Genomic DNA, 17,111 nt, shown 5'->3' with positions numbered 1-17,111 from the left:
TCATCTCCCACGCTTTCCCCCTTTTAAAAAAGTGAAAGCGTTTTTTGTTTTTTTTTTTTTTTTTTTAAAAATTTTTTAAAAAAAATTTTCAGTTAAGTAATTTAAACAATTTTTCCCTTATTCTGTCCAGTAAAAAATGTTCTCTGCAATACACCCTACCCCCCCCCACATCCCAAAAAGGTGGAGGTCAAGAATTTTGAAATCATAGTTTGATTTACGATTGCAGTTTCTGACATTTGTCCCAGTATTTTTCAAGGAAAGTAAATCAAAAAGGGTGAAACTAAAAAAAATTAAAATGGGGAAAAAGAAATTATTTAGTTTAAAAGTTTTGTCTCCGGTCAAACACTTATATGATGAAAAAAAATCAAGAATCAAAAGTTTTACACGGGCTAAAAAAGAAAAAAAGTAGTTGGGAAGAAAAAGCATAATTTGAAAGTCTTTGGTAAACGAAACACAGTAACTTTATGCATATCAATTTTTCTGTAAATGGGTCAACATCAAGGGGTATTATTTCGCATGAGTACTTAAGATATTTTTGCTCATTTTAAACGTTTTTTTTCTATCGTAACTAATATATCATGGATCTCATAGAAAAAATTTTGTAATGTAATTTTTCCCAACAACAGCTTTTTAAGCAGTCGTTGAAGTTTGTTTCATTAGTTTCCTTTTAAAGCATTTTAATTTTTTTTTAAAGATATTGTTCTCGTAAAGTTTTAACAAGTTTTTTTCTACTTTTTAGCTCACATGTCACAAAGTGACAGTGTGAGCTTTGTGTGCGCAGCGCCCCGTCGTCCGTCCTCCTCCGGGGTTAAACTTTTGCTTGTACCCTTAGGGCACATTTTTCAGGGGATCTTTAAAAAGGGTAAAATGTATTTTGATGATATCAGGTCAAGTTCAAAACGGCCCGTGCGTCAAAAAAGGTCGTGGGTTAAAAAAAAAAAACCCTTGTGCCCTTCTAGGGGCCCAATTTTCACAAGCTTCATGAAAATTGGTCAAATGTTTTCCTTGTGATATCTGGGTAATTTCGAAACGGGCACATCCCAAAAAACTAGGTCAGTAGGTAAATAAAGAAAAACCTTGTGCCCCTCTCTAGAGGCCATTTTTCATGGGATCGTAAAAAAGTTGGTTGAATTTCATCTTGATGATATCAGGTCAAGTTCGAAACTGGTCACGGGGTTAAAAACTAGGTCATTAGGTCAAAAAATAAAAAAAACCTTGTGACCTCTCTAGAGGCATACTTTTAATGGTTTCATAAAAAGGGTCAGAATTTTTCACCTTGAATATCAGGTCGGTTCAAAGGGGTCCGTCCCTTAATAATAGGCAGAGTCAAATAAAAAAAAACCTTGTGCCCTCTCTAGGGCCATATTTTCATGGGACTTATAAGGTTGGTCTAATGTTCATCTTATGAAACTGGCCAAGTTCGAAACGGGGTCAACTGTGGTTAAAAACGGGAAAAGGGGTTTAAAAATAAAAAAAACCCTTGTGACCCCCCTTAGGGGCCATATTTTTATAAGATCTTCATGAAATTGGTCAGAATTTTTTCCCTTTGATGATATTAGGCAAGTTAAAATGGGTACGGCCGTAAAACAAGGCTGGGAAAATAATAAAAAAACCTTGTGACCTCTCTAGGGGCCAAATTTTTTTCATGGGATCTGTAAAAAGTTGGTTGAATTTTTCACCTTGTTTTTAAATCGGGTCAATTTGGAAACGGGGTCATGCGGAAAAAAACTGGGTCTTTAGGTTAAAAATAGAAAACCTTGTGACCTGTTAGAGGCCTACTTTTAAAGGGGATCTCATAAAAATTGGTCAATGTTTCCCTTGATGAATCTAGGTCGGGTTTGAAACTGGGTCACGCCGTCAATAATAGTAGGGGAAAATAAAAAAAACCTTGTGACCTCCGGAGGCCATATTTTTCATGGTCTGTATGGGGTTGGGTCTGAAATGTTCATTTTTATGATACGGCAGGTTCAAAAGGGGTCACATGAGCTCAAAACTGGGTACTATGTCAAAAAAAAAAAAAAAAACCCACGTCATACTCTTAAAAACGGGGTCATGTTGGGACAGGTGAGCGATTCGGACCATCATGGGCTCTTTTTTAAGTTTTACATATGAACATTTTAAGTGATCTAGTCTTTTTTGGGCCCGGGGAATGTGACGTCTTGTCCCTTAAACTTGCTCTGTTTGGGGGTTTTTTACAGATTCTTTTGTTAAACTTTGGTTTATCTTTTTTGCTCGACTAACGAAGTATAAGGGGCGTCCTACCGCCCCGCGTCGGGGTCGGCGTCTTTCCGCTCCCCCCCCCCTTTGGTTAAAATTTTGGGCACTTTTTCTTTTTTCAACTTACTCTGAAAATTTTGATGGGTTTGATTCAAACGAAAACTTATCCTCTCCTTTTGACATCATCTACTAAGGGCCTAACTCTGGCACCAATATTTTATGAATTTTTCCCCCCTTTTTACTTTAAATTTTTAGGGTTTAAATTTTTATGCACTTTCCTCTACTCTGTTATTCTGAATGGGTTGATTCAAACTTAAAAAAAGTTGTTCCATCACACCCATCAAAAGAACAAGGGCTAACTCGGCACCCTTTTTCATGAAATTTTTCCCCCCTTTTACTTGAATTTCAGGGTTTAAAATTTTGGTGGGACTTTTACTTTCCCTTGTTTTTTTCTGTTTTATTTGATTTAAAAATTTAAAAAAGTTTTCAGCACATCCCCCCACTTAATGACACAAGATGCTTTAAATCTGGCAAATTTTTCATGAATTAAACCCCTTTTTACTTAGAAATTACAGGTTAAAGTTTTATGCACTTTCACTCTTTCTCTGTTTTTTCGAAAAGGATATGATTCAAACTTAAACATTGTTTTTAACATCATACCCAAACAAACACAAGGTTCATAACTCTGGGGCCTTTTTCATGATTATTTCCCCTTTTTTCTTAGAATTTTGGTTAAAAATTTTTGGGGCACTTTCACTTGCTCGTTTAAAGAATGGATTTGTTCAAAATTAAAATAGTTGTTCAATCACACCCACACCTATGCGCAAGGTGATAATTGGGACCAATTTTTTATTAATTATTCCCCCCCTTTTTTCTTTGAATTTTTTGGTTAAGTTTTGATGCACTTTCACTCTGTCCCTGTTATTAAAGGATTTTATTCAAAATTAAAAAAGTTGTTCAACATCATCCCCACACAATGACACAACGCATAACTTGGGACAAAATTTAATGAATTTTTGCCCCTTTTTTTTCTTTGGATATACCTATATGTTTTTATACTTTTTTTCTTACCTCTCTTATACTTTAAGTTGATATTTTTGACTTAACTCGGCTATTTCAATATCTTCATCCACATTGGGTATTTAAAACTCCATGACAGCGATTTCCCCCAAAGTACCCATTCCTATCCAGCATTTAAATATCGAGCGCGCTGTCTCCTGTGACAGCTCTTGTTTATTATTTCTGTGATTGATGTGGTTGATAACCTCATGTAAATAAGTTGCCTCAACAAATTCTAGTCAGGTGGTTTCTTCCACCATCCACTTTCGGGAAGATTGTGGTTTATTATATGTGGTGTCACTGAAAGTTGGGGGTGAGGATCCATACAAGGTTTTTTTTTGTTTCGTTTGTTTTAATATTTCAGATTATGTTTACGGCGGTGTGAGATTTTTTTGACACGCATATATTTTGTTTTTAATTATGAAACACGCCCCAGTGGTTTTGGAATCTGTGTAGAAAAATTGGAACCACGCCTTTCCCCTTTCATGATCGAAGGGGACTAATAGGGTCTTTAAAACTTGGTTTTGCAGTAACTCTGTGTTCCAGCGTATGCAAATTTTTTATTCCATACCTCATGTTTTTTTTTCGATGTTGAATGTGGAACGAAAATTTGTAGTCCTGTTTTGCGCATATAAACCATACTGTGTTGGTGCCCCGTAAAACTCAAATAAATGAAACACTAATTAACCTATTTTATAGTATAGCAGTTCGAGAATAAACAAAAGGGGGGCAAAGCAACATTTAAACTGTTAAAACCCAAGGGACATCCTGTGAAGATGGCAAATCCGACATTTTTGTTTTAAAATATATTTATGAACAAACGGGCAGTTCTTGGGAAGGTCTGACAGTTTTAGTATTCACTTTATGTACTGAAAACAATGCCATTAAATTTTACTAAAAACATGACTCTAAGCTAGGGTTGAACAAAGGAAAAACCAAAAATGCATCTGTCGAAATATTTTGACGGCAGTATTTTTTAATCTGTTTTTATTACCCCCGACGAAAATGGAGGGTTAGTTTTGGGTCCGTCCGTCCGTCCGCCGTCCCCCTTCCGTCCCTCTTTCCCTCCGTCCTCCGTCCCTCCGTCCTTCCTCTTTCCGTCCGTCTCCGTCCGCCGTCCCCGGGGCCATATCTAGGGGTTGGGGGGAAATTTTTTTTTTAAATTCATTTAAAATGTTTACCTCAATGAGTTCTTGCGGGCCCTCAATTTTAGTCAAAAAACCTAAGTAACCCAAATTATGGCCCTTGAAGTTTCTAGTGTTTTTCTTAAAAGGGTTTTAAAATTTGCAATTTCTCATCATAACTGTTGAAAATTTGACCCAAACTAGAAAATTAACAGAATTTTGATCCCATAATGTGGGGTGTACACACAATTTCATTTGGAATTTTTTCGTAAATTTGAGTTATTGCCCTTTAATTGTATAAAATCCACTATTTTTTCATAAAACTTACCATTTGGTACATTTCTTAAAAATTTTTTCATTCTTTTCCATGCATTTATTGTAAACGTGGTTGTGACCCCACCTGGCACACCTTACCTTGATCACCCCCCTCCCCCCCTTTTCCCCGACCCCCCCCCCCCCCCAAACCCCAAAAAAAAAAAAAAAATTCATTCCTTTTTAGATTTTTTTTCAAAAAACTTCTAACTGTTCACCCCTATGTTATGGGGCCCCCAAGTTTCGCAGATTTCCCCAATAACACCAGAGTTTTGGCCCTTGAAGTTTTAGGTTAACTAATAGGTACATAGATCATAGATATGCCAAATTTTTCATCTAACTTTTACATATTTGACCTAGAATATGAAATTTAACAGAATTTTAGGCACTTAAAATTGGGTTTTGCCCAGCAAATTTTTAAGGATTTCTTTTTGTAAATTTAGAGTTTTTTGCCCCTTTTAATTTTCTAAAAATCACAATTTTTACTTTTCAAAATTTCATTTGGCAGAATTTTATTAAATTTCTTTCATTTTTTTCTGTGAAAATTTATTATAAACAGTGAAGTTGCGCACCCCCAAACCGGTCACCCATTGCCTTGGTCAACCCCCTCCCCCCCCCCAAAAAAAAAATTTTTTTTTTTAGCCCACATCCGTGGTGGCTATTAAAACACTCGCGTCCGTGGTCCGTCCGTCCGTCATTCCGTCCCTCGTCCGTCAGTCCCCAATCCCTTAACAATTTCTCGTTATGCATCTCCTCAGAAAAATACGAGGGGTTTTGACCAAACTTTGTCGAATAATGTATGGGTACCCAAATTGGTCCCCCGAAAAAAAATTGGTTCAACAATTTTTGGTGAGTTATGGGCCCTTTTTTTTTTTTCAAAATTTAAATGATTTAATAGGGGAAAAAAATTTTAAAAAAATTTTTTCCCAAAAACCCAGGCCCAGGGGTTTGATATTTTATGAACATTTTCTAGTGGTCCTCTACCAAGATGATTCATATTATTTCTTGGGGTCAAATTGGCCCCCCCTGGGGCCATGGTTTTTTTAGACTTATAAGGGGAAAAAATTTGAAAAACCCTTGTCCAAAAACCACAGGGGGCCAGGGGTTTGATTTTTGATGTTACACATCTAGGGTCTTCAACTAAAAATCGTTCAATTTTACCCTGGGTCAAATATCCCCACCCGGGGGGGCATAGGTTTCATAGATTATTAGGGGAAAAACTTTGAAAATCTTCTTGTCCAAACCACAAAGCCTTGGGCTTTGATACTTGTAATGTAGCATCATCTAGTGGTTCTCTACCAAGTTTGTTCAAATTATCCCCCTAGGGTCAATATGGCCCCGCCCCGTGGGTCACATGGTTCATATAGACTTATATAGGGAAAAGCTTTTAAAATCTTCTTGTCAATAACTACAACATTCAAATTTGGACCACATGTATATTTTTGAGTGGCAAGATGAACCTTGACCTGAGTTGACCTTGATTTTGACCTAGTGACCTACTTTCACATTTCTGTAGCTACAGCCTTCAAATTTTGGACCATATGCATAGTTTTGTGCACTTGAAAAAACTTTGACCTTGATTTTGACCTAGTGACCTACTTTCACATTTTTGAAGGTACAGGTATCAAATTTGGACCATATGCATAGTTCCGTGTTTCAAAATGAAATTTGACATTGATTTTGACCTAGTGACCTACTTTCACATTTTTGAAGGTACAGTCTTCAAATTTGGACCACATGCATAGTTTTGTGTTCCGAAATTAAATTTGACCTTGATTTTGCCCCAGTGACCTACTTTCTCTTTTCTCAAGCTACAGCCTTCAAATTTGGACCACATGCATGGTTTTATGTACCGAAACAAACTTTGACCTTTACATTGACCTAGTGACCTACTTTCACATTTTTGAAGGTACAAGCTTCAAATTTGGACCACATGCATAGTTCTGTATTCTGAAATAAAACTTGACCTTGATTTTGACCTAGTGACCTACTTTCACATTTCTCAAGCTACAGCCTTCAAATTTGGACCACATGCATAGTTTTGTGTACCGAAATGAACTTTGACCTTAAGATTGACCTAGTGACCTACTTTCACATTTCTGTAGCTACAGGCCTCCAATTTAGACCACTTGCATAGGATTGTGTACCGAAACAAACTTTGACCTTGACATTGACCTAGTGACCTACTTTCACATTTTTGAAGGTACAGCCTTCAAATTCGGACCACTTGCATAGTTTTGTGTACCGAATTAAACTTTGACCTTAAGATTGATCTAGTGACCTACTTTCACATTTCTCGAGCTACAGCTTTCGAATTTGGACCACATGCACAGTGTTGTGTACGGAAATGAAATCTGACCTTGAGCTAGTCAGTAAGTCTTGAAATTTGGAACACTCAAAAATGGCACTTGGTGGGTGCCAAGATCACTCTGTGATCTCTTGTTTCATTTCTTATTTTAGATTTTTTTCAAACCTTCCAAGTTGTACCATTCCCCCACCTCACTTCCCCATCCAGTCATGCCCACCACTGATCATGCATCCTCTGACCCCCCCCCCCCCCCCCACCCCCCACCCCACTCCAACTTCACCCTTTTACCTTTTTTTTTTTTTAAATTTTTAATTTTCAATCAATATTTATAATCAACATGTGAAATTTTGTTTCCTCTCCCATTCCCCTGCACCCCCACCCCCTAAAAAAATAAATATATACATATATCTATATATAGATATATATATTTCCATTCCTTTTTTTTTTTTTTTTTAAATGTTCAAACCTTCACATGTTAAGTTGTGACTGCACAAACCTTGCCCTCAGCCGTTTCAAGATATCTTACCTGTGTTCTCTTAAGGACATCTGATCTTTTAAGTTCAAATGTACATGTAAAACAGCAACACCTGGTGCCAAACCACTCAAAGACAATATTTCATTCCAGTTAAACTTCAAGCTCACATTTCAATTAACTGCATTTAATTTTAAAAGCTAAGCTTATTACAGTAAGCATATCCCATTCAAAATAAATTCTTAAGTCAGGATCAAAGTATCATACATTTATTATGTACTCTTTAATTAAACATTTGTTTTCTGTTAAATTGATTTTGACTAATGAAATTATTTGCTTCTTATTAACATCCTTAACTTTTTGCCGGATATATCTTTTTGCCATTCCTCACCACAAACCCTTTCGGCGGGGGATACCAATTCATCGAATTTGCTTGTTTTTTAGAAAAATGTTGATACTGTTTTTGTACCATAGGCCGAGGTGCCTAAATCTACTTCAGCTGACGCCGGATAAATTAAAACTATAATTCCAGGTTTTGTATAAAACACCAAATGACAAAATATTTTTCATTAAAAATTTCAGATTGACAGCAGCCTTTCATTAGGAACTATAGTATCAACATTTGGCATCAAATAGGTTAAATTCATTTGTGCAGAGAAAGAAAACAATAGGCAAAAGCAAAGATAAGGGAATTCTACTACTGTGAAGATGCATATTCTGCTCTATCCTAAAAAAAAAAATCGACCTACCTACCCTATTTTTTCTGGCATGTCACAGGAAACATACATATTTTTTTTTTTGCCTAAGATTGTCACTCAAGGCTCTTTTCAGGTGAGCGACTGATGCCTGTTTGGGCCTCTTGTATACATACTTCTTTTGTTGTCATTTAAACACCAAACTTTTGTAAGTGGCAGACAATTGCTTTACAATAAGGTATCCAATATTTCAATGTCATTGGGATCATGTATTGTAACAGTGTTTCTTACAGTTTCATAGCAGGCTTATGCAATCTTATATTTTTCTCACTCTTTAAGTCATTTGTGCATTATATTAATTTGATATTTGGTCAAAAATTTATATATACAGATCATGTTTATTTTGATCCAAGTTGTATAGTTTTAGCGGAGTTACGGTTCTTGAAATTAATAAATTTTTTCATGCAAGTGTGTAAAGGTGTTTTGCAGGATCAACTACCGGTATTTGTTTTATTTTTGGTGACTTATTAGTTGACTCAATCCGTTTATACTTTGTAATTATGTCTCCCACCATACAGTGGGGTGGGAGACATATTGATTTACTCCTGTCTATGTGTGTGTGCTGCCTATCTGTCACAAATCTTGTCCCCGCTCTTCAGTCGAACATTTCTCATCCGATCTTTACCATACTTTGTTATTAAAGTATAGAATCCAGACCAAAACATCATTTACACATATTATTTATAATTATAAACTTTTCTTCAACATATAGGTCTTCTTTAATTTTTTAACTAATACGAGTATATTGTACTTTTACTAGTTTTTTGTGTGTTTGTATAGGATATATACCTGGACGTCAGGTTTGTTATTTTTTCTTACAGCGGTGCATGGAGTTGTACGTGTGTGTCTGAGACCGGATAATCAGGAAGCATTAGGGATAGTAATAAACAACCTCCTCTCATTGTCTCTACAGCAAACCGGTAATAGCAACCCTGTGGAGGAGAAGGTAGCGAATATTTCACAAGATATAAGAGGTCTTGGAGGAGAGGTAGTAGCCGTCCAGCAAGGATCAGTTGTTTTCGTCATAAATTGTGCCTCACTGACCGCTTTGATGTACGTGATAGATTATTTCTACAGCCCTAAAATACGGTGTCGTCTTGATGACATTGTAAAAGACCTACAGAAGGAAATTGACGAAGACGTAGAACTTGTTGCAGACATTCTGCCAAAATCTCTGGAAGAGATATTGATGAAGTTAAGTATGTATTATTTGATATTATGAAGTTATTTGGTTTTGGTTACATTTGCTGTACAGTGTACATTTCATTTGCCCTTTTAGCTCATCTGAACTTCAGTCAAGGTGAGCTATTAGTATAGGTGGATGGTCTGGTTTCTGTCATCCGTCTTCCATCATCCTGCGTCAACATTTTTACTGAAACATCTTCTCTGAAACTACTTGCCAGAATTATATCAAACATTGTCAGTGGCATCTTAGTATAGACCTCTGTCAAATTTGTCTACATAGTTGACCTTGGCCCCTTTAAGGCACGGAAGGGGATCCAACATATGTATTCCCAAATGGGCACCGCTTAAATTCATATGTTGTGCTACTGGTAGTACATATGTGGTAAAAATTTTGCAGAAAAACAGGTGAGATTTTTATTATCCCCCGACGAAAGTCGGAGGGATATAGTTTTGGCATTGTCCGTCCGTCTGTCCGTCCGTGCCCGCGAAATGATGGTTAAGTGACTGCATAACGGTACTTTCTCTTTGATGTCATGCATTATGTCTCCCCTAGGAGACATATTGTTTTTGCCCTGTCCGTCCGTCCGTCCTTCCGTCCGTCTGTACGTCACACTTCATTTCCGAGCAATAACTGGAGAACCATTTGACCTAGAACCTTCAAACTTCATAGGGTGTAGGCTGCTGGATAGTCGACCCCTATTGTTTTTTGGGGGCCTCCGTCAAAGATCAAGGGTCACAGGGGCCTGAACATTGAAAACCATTTCCGATCAATAAATAGAGAACCCCTTGACCCGAATGTTGAAAATTCATAGGATGATTGCATGAAGAGTAGATGACCCCTATTGATCTTGGGGTCACTCCGACAAAGGTCAAGGTCACAGGGGCCTGAACATTGAAAACCATTTCCGATCATTAACTAGAGAACCACTTGACCCAGAAAGTTGAAACTTCATAGGATGATTGGTCATGAAGAGTAGTTGAACCCTATTGGTTTTGGGGTCACTCCGTCAAAGGTCAGGGTCACAGGGGCCTGAACATTGAAAACCATTTCCGATCAATAACTAGAGAACCACTTGACCCAGAATGTTGAAACTTCATAGGATGATTGGTCATGAAGAGTAATGACCCCTATCGATTTTGGGGGCCACTCCATTAAAGGTCAAGGTCACAGGGCCTGACATTGAAACCATTTTTCCGGTCATTACTTTGAGAACCACTTGACCCAGAATGTTGAAACTTAATAGGATGATTGGTCATGCGATAGATGAAACCCCTAATGATTTTGGGTAACTCTGTGAAAGGTCAAGGGCACAGGGGCCTGAACATTGAAAACCATTTTCCCGTCAGTAACTTGAGAACCACTTGACCCAGAATGTGAAACTTCATAGGATGATTGGGCATGCAGAGTAATTGACCCCTAACCCATTTTAGGGTCACTCTGTTAAAGGGCAAGGCCACAGGGCCTGAACATGGAAAACCATTTCCAATCAATAACTTGAGAACCTCCGACCCAGAATGTTGAAAACTTCATAGGATGATTGTTCATGCAGAGTAAATGACCCCTAATTTTTTTTGGGTCACTCCGTTAAAGGTCAAGGTCACAGGGGCCTGAACATTGATAAACCAGTTTTCCCATCAATAACTTGAGAACCAATTGACCCAGAATGTTGAAACTTCATAGGATGATTGAACATGCAGAGTAGAACCCCCATTGATTTTGGGGTCAGTCTATTAAAGGTCAAGGTCACAGTGGCCTGTTCATGGGAAAATCATTTTTGGAAATAACTTGAGAACCACTTGACCCACAATTTGAAACTTAATAGGGGGATTGGACATGCAGAGTAGATTTACCCCTATTTATTTTGAGGTCACTTGATCAAAGGTCAAGGTCAACAGAGCCTGAACAGTGACTTGAGAAACCAACTAGGCCAAGAGTGTTGAAATTTAGCGGGATGACTGGACATGCCAAGCAGCCAACCATCAGTGTCTCTTTGACTTTCGCTCCTGACCCCTATTGACTTCTTGCCTATAGGATTTTGCATTGGGGGAGACATGAGCTTTTTTACAAAAGCATTTTCTAGTTCCGTTCTGTTTATGTGACTATTTTTAGCTCACCAGAGCACAAAGTGTCAGGGTGAGCTATTTTGATCGCTCACCCTCCGGCGTCCTTCCGTCCGTCCGTCCCTCGTCCGTTCCCCTCGTCCGTCCGTCCCTCCGTCCACACTTTCCTTTAAACAACATCTCCTCCTAAACCACAGGCCAATTTTGATGAAACTTCCAGGGATGTTCCTTGGATGGTCTTCTCTAAAATTGTTCAAAGAATTGAAATCCATGCAGACCTGGTTGCCATGGCAACCCAAAGGAAAAACTTAAAAAATCTTCTTTTTCAAAAAACCCAAAACCAGAGCTTAGATATTTGGTGTGAAGCATTGCCTAGTGGACCTCACCAAGTTTGTTCAAATCATGACCCCCGGGGCAAAATTGACCCTGCCCAGGGTCACTTGATTTTACATAGAAAAATCTTAAAAAATCTTCTTCTCGAAAAACCCGAGCCCTAACCTTAGATATTTTACATGTAGCATTGCCTAATGGACCTCTACTAAAGTTTTTCAAATCAGACCCCGGGGTCAAAATTGACCCCACCCAGGGGTCACTTGATTTTTACATAGGAAAATCTTCAAAAAAATTTCTAAAAATAAAGCAGAAGGCCTAGGTCTTAGATATTTCACTTGTAGCTTGCCCAGGTGGACCTCTACAAATTTATTCAATCAGACCCCCGGGTCAAAATTGACCCGCCCCAGGGGTCCTTGATTTTACATAGGAAAACCTTAAAAAATCTTCTTCTCAAAAAGCAGAAGCCCTAGAGCTTAGATATTTGACATGTAGCATTGCCTAGTGGACCTCTACTAAAGTTGTTCAAATCATGACCCCCGGGTCAAAATTGACCCCGCCCTAGGGTCGCTTGATTTTACATATGAAAATCTTCAAAAATTTTCTTAAAATAAACCAGAAGGCCTAGAGCTTAGATATTTCACATGTAGCATTGCCTAGTGGACCTCTACAACATTTATTCAAATCATGACCCCAGGGTCAAAATTGACCCCGCCCCAGGGGTCACTTGATTTACATAGGAAAATCTTCAAAAAATTTCTAAAATAAACCAGAAGGCCTAGGTCTTAGATATTTGACATGTAGCATTGCCTAGTAGACCTCTACAAAATTTCTTCAAATCATGACCCCCGGGGTCAAATTGGCCCCGCCCCATGGGTTACTTGATTGTACATAGAAAAAATCTTCAATATTTTCTAAAAATAAACCAGAAGGCCTAGAGCTTAGATATTCGACATGTAGCATTGCTTAGTGGACCTCTACAAAATTTGTTCAAATCTTGACCCCCTCAGGGTCAAATTGACCCAGCCCCAGGGGTTACTTTATTGTACATAGGGAAATCTTCATAAATTTGCTTAAAATAAACCAGAAGGCCTAGATCTTAGATATTCGATGTGTAACATTGCCTAGTCAACTTCTACAAACTTTATTCAAATCATGACCCCGGGATAAAATTGGCCCCGCCCCAGGGGTTACTTGATTGTACATCGGAAAATTTTCCAAAAAATTTCTAAAAATCATCAGTTTGACATTTGAAACATATTACTCTGGTGAGCGATCCAGGGTCATCATGACCCTCTTGTTCTTTTTATGTGACTGTTAGAACAGTAGCGAGAACAATGGGGGAGTCACATAAAGACCGTTTCGTTAGAACGTCCGTCCTTCTGTCCGTCTTTCCGTCCGTCCGTCCGGAGCCATATCTAGGAAATGGTTGCGAATATTTATTTAAAACTTCATATACATGTTCACCACTATGAGTTCTTGTGGCCCGTCAAGTTTCAGTCAGATTGCCCAAGTAACACCAGAGTTATGGCCCTTAGAAGTTTCTAGTGTTAACTATATAGGGTACTATAAATATGGCAATTTCTGCATCATAACTTTCGATATATTTCACCTAGAACTATGAAATTTAAACAGAATTTAGATCACCATAATGTGGTTGTGTACACACAATTTCGTTTGGATTTGTTTGTAAATTTAGAGTTATTGCCCTTTAATTGTATAAAAATCCACATATTTGTACATAACAAACTTACCATTTGGTAGAATTTCATTAAATTACTTTCATTCTTTTCCATGAACATTTATTGTGAACATGTGAAGTTGTGTACCCACACCTGGTCACCCCCTTACCTTGATCACACACCCCCCCGGACCGCCCCCCACCCCCCCCCAAAAAAAATTTCATTATTTTACATTTTTTTCAGACAAACTTCAGAAACATGTTCACCACTATGAGGTTATGGGGCCCATCAAGTTTCAGACAGATTGCCCAAGTAACACCAGAGTTATGGCCCTTAGAAGTTTCTAGTGTTAACTATTATATTTGACCTTAAACTATGAAACTTTAACAGAATTTAGAGCACTATAATGTGGTTGTGCACACACAATTTTGTACGGATTTCTTTTGTAACTTCAGAGTTATTGCCCTTTAATTGTCTAAAAATCCACATATTTGTACATAACAAACTTCCCATTAATTTTGGCAGAATTTCATTAAATTTTTTTCATTCTTTTCTGTGAACATTTATTATAAACATGTGAAGTTACGCACCCACACATCGTCACCTTGCCTTGGTCACACTCCCTCCCTTTCCCAACCCCCCTCCCTCCACCCCCACCCCCCAAAAAAATTTTTTTTTTCATTTATTTTAGATTTTTTTCAAACCTTCCATGAATATTTATCAACATGCAAGTTGTACCATTTCCCCACCTCACTCCTCCATACAGTCATGCCCACCACTGATCATGCATCCTCCCCCCCCCCCCCCCCCCCCCCCAAAAAAAAAATCGTTTGGATTTATTTGTAAATTTAGAGTTATTGCCCTTTAATTGTATAAAAATCCACATATTTGTACATAACAAACTTACCATTCGGCAGAATTTCATTAAATTTCTTTCATTCTTTTCTGTGAACATTTATTAGAAACATGTGAAGTTGCGCACCTACACCTGGTCACCCACTTGCCTTGGTCACACCCTTCCCCTCCCAACCCCCCTTCCCCCCAAAAAAACAAATAATAACATTTTTTTTTTTCATTTCTTATTTTAGATTTTTTTTCAAACCTTCCATGATTATTTATCAACATGCAAGTTCCCCCACCTCACTCCTCCATACAGTCATGCCCACCACTAATCATGCATCCTCTCCCCCCCCCCCCCCCCCCCCCCCCCCCCCCCCCCCTTAACTTCACCCTTTTACCCTTTTTTTTTTCTCATTTTTAATTTTACATCAATATTCATAATCAACATGTGAAATTTTGTTTCCTCTCCCGTTCCCCCGCACCCCCACCCCCTAAAAAAATAAATATATACATATATAATTATATTTCCATTCCTTTTTTTTATACGCCCGTTTGAAAAACTGGACGTATTATGGGAACGCCCCTGGCGGGCGGGCGGCGTCCACAGACCTTGTCCGGAGCATATCTTCTACATGCATGAAGGGATTTTGATGAAACTTGGCACAGTTGTTCACCATCATGAGACAGAGTGTCGTGCGCAAGAACCAGGTCCCTAGGTTTAAGGTCAAGGTCACACTTAGAGGTCAAAGGTCAAATTCAAGAATGACTTTGTCCGGAGCATATCTTCTTCATGCATAGAGGGATTTTGATGAAAGTTGGCACAATTGTTCATCATCATGAGAAGGAGTGTCATGCGCAAGAACCAGGTCCCTAGGTCTAAGGTCAGGGTCACACTTAGAGGTCAAAGGATACAAGAATGAAAACTTTGTCCGGAGCATTTCTTCTTCATGCATAGAGGGATTTTGATATAACTTAGCACAAATGTTCACCACCATGAGGCGGAGTGTCATGCGCAAGAACCAGGTCTCTAGGTCTAAGGTCAAGGTCACACTTAAAGGTCAAAGGATACAAGAATGAAAACCTTGTCCGGAGCATTTCTTCTTCATGCATAGAGGGATTTTGATATAACTTGGCACAAATGTTCACCACCACGAGACGTAGTGTCATGCACAAGAACCAGGTCCCAAGGTCTAAGGTCAAGGTCACACTTAGAGGCCAAAGGTCAGATACAAGAATGACTTTGTCCGAAGCATTTCTTCTTCATGCATGGAGGGATTTTGATGTAACTTGACACAATTATACACCATCATGAGACGAAGTGTCATGCGCAGTTCCCTTCTTTAGAATTACTTTCCTTTGCTGTTACTATAAATAGCTTATATTGTAACTTTTTCATTACTAGTCATAGGGAAAAATCGAGACCACTTTTCTGTAGTACAACATGCATGCTACATCCAATTTTGAGGTGTCTTTTGACCAGTCTCTACCTGGTAAAGATTTTTGTGAGGACTTACAATTTTTTTTTTGATTTTTTTTTTTTTTTTTTTTTTTTTTTAAGATTAACTTCCCTTAGTTGTTACTATAAATAACTTATATTGTAACTTTTTTATAATTGACCGTAGGGAAAAACCAAGACCACTTTTCTGTGGTACAACATAGATGTTACTTTCCAATTTTAGGTGTATTTTAAGGTATCTCTCTCTACCTGGTAAGGAGTTTTTTTGTGGACTTAGAAAAACAAAACACTTAGTTATTACTAAACAACCACAAAATTAAAATTCCATTTGCAAATACAGGTGCTAGAGTAAAGAAATTTGCTGTGACGGGCGTATATTGTGACATTCTTGCACTCTTGTTTTTTTTTTTTTTAAATGTTCAAACCTTCAACATGTTAAGTTGTGACTGCACAAACCTTGCCCTCAGCCATGTTCAAGATATCTTACCTGTGTTCTCTTAAGGACATCTGTTCTTTTAAGTTCAAATGTACATGTTAATCAGCAACACCTGGTGCCAAACCACTCAAAGACAATATTTTGTTCCAGTTAAACTTCAAGCTCACATTTCAATTAACTGCATTTAATTTTAAAAGCTAAGCTTATTTATCCCCCCGCCAAAGGCGAAGGGGATATTAGAAATGCTCTCCGTCCGTGTGTGCGTGCGTGCATGCGTGCGTCCGCAACGATCTTTGTCCGGAGCATAACTCCAAAAGTACTGGAGGGATTTTCTTCAAACTTCATACACTGATAGAACACATTGGGAGGAAGTGCAGTGTGCAAGAACAATAACTCTACCATGCCTATTTTTTTAGTTATTCCCCTTTATCTTATTTTCTTAAAAAAATTTGTCCGGAGCATATCTTCTTCATGCATGGAGGGATTTTGATATATCTTGGCACAAATGTTCACCACCATGAGACGGAGTGTCGTGCGTGAGAACCAGGTCCCTAGGTCTAAGGTCAAGGTCACACTTAGAGGTCAAAGGATACAAGAATGAAAACTTTGTCCGGAGCATTTCTTCTTCATGCATAGAGGGATTTTGATATAACTTGGCACAAATGTTCACCACCACGAGACTGAGTGTCATGCGCAAGATCCAGATCCCTAGGTCTAAGGTCAAGGTCACACTTAGAGGGCCAAAGGTCAAATACAGGAATGACTTTGTCCGAAGCATTTCTTCTTCATGCATGGAGGGATTTTGATGTAAATTGGCACAATTATACATCATCATGAGACGAAGTGTCATGCGCAGTTCCCTTCTTTAGAATTA

Source organism: Mercenaria mercenaria, chromosome 3 (genome assembly GCF_021730395.1).
Source record: "Mercenaria mercenaria strain notata chromosome 3, MADL_Memer_1, whole genome shotgun sequence".
In the NCBI taxonomy this organism is placed as follows: domain Eukaryota; kingdom Metazoa; phylum Mollusca; class Bivalvia; order Venerida; family Veneridae; genus Mercenaria; species Mercenaria mercenaria.
This window is presented reverse-complemented; position numbering follows the sequence as displayed.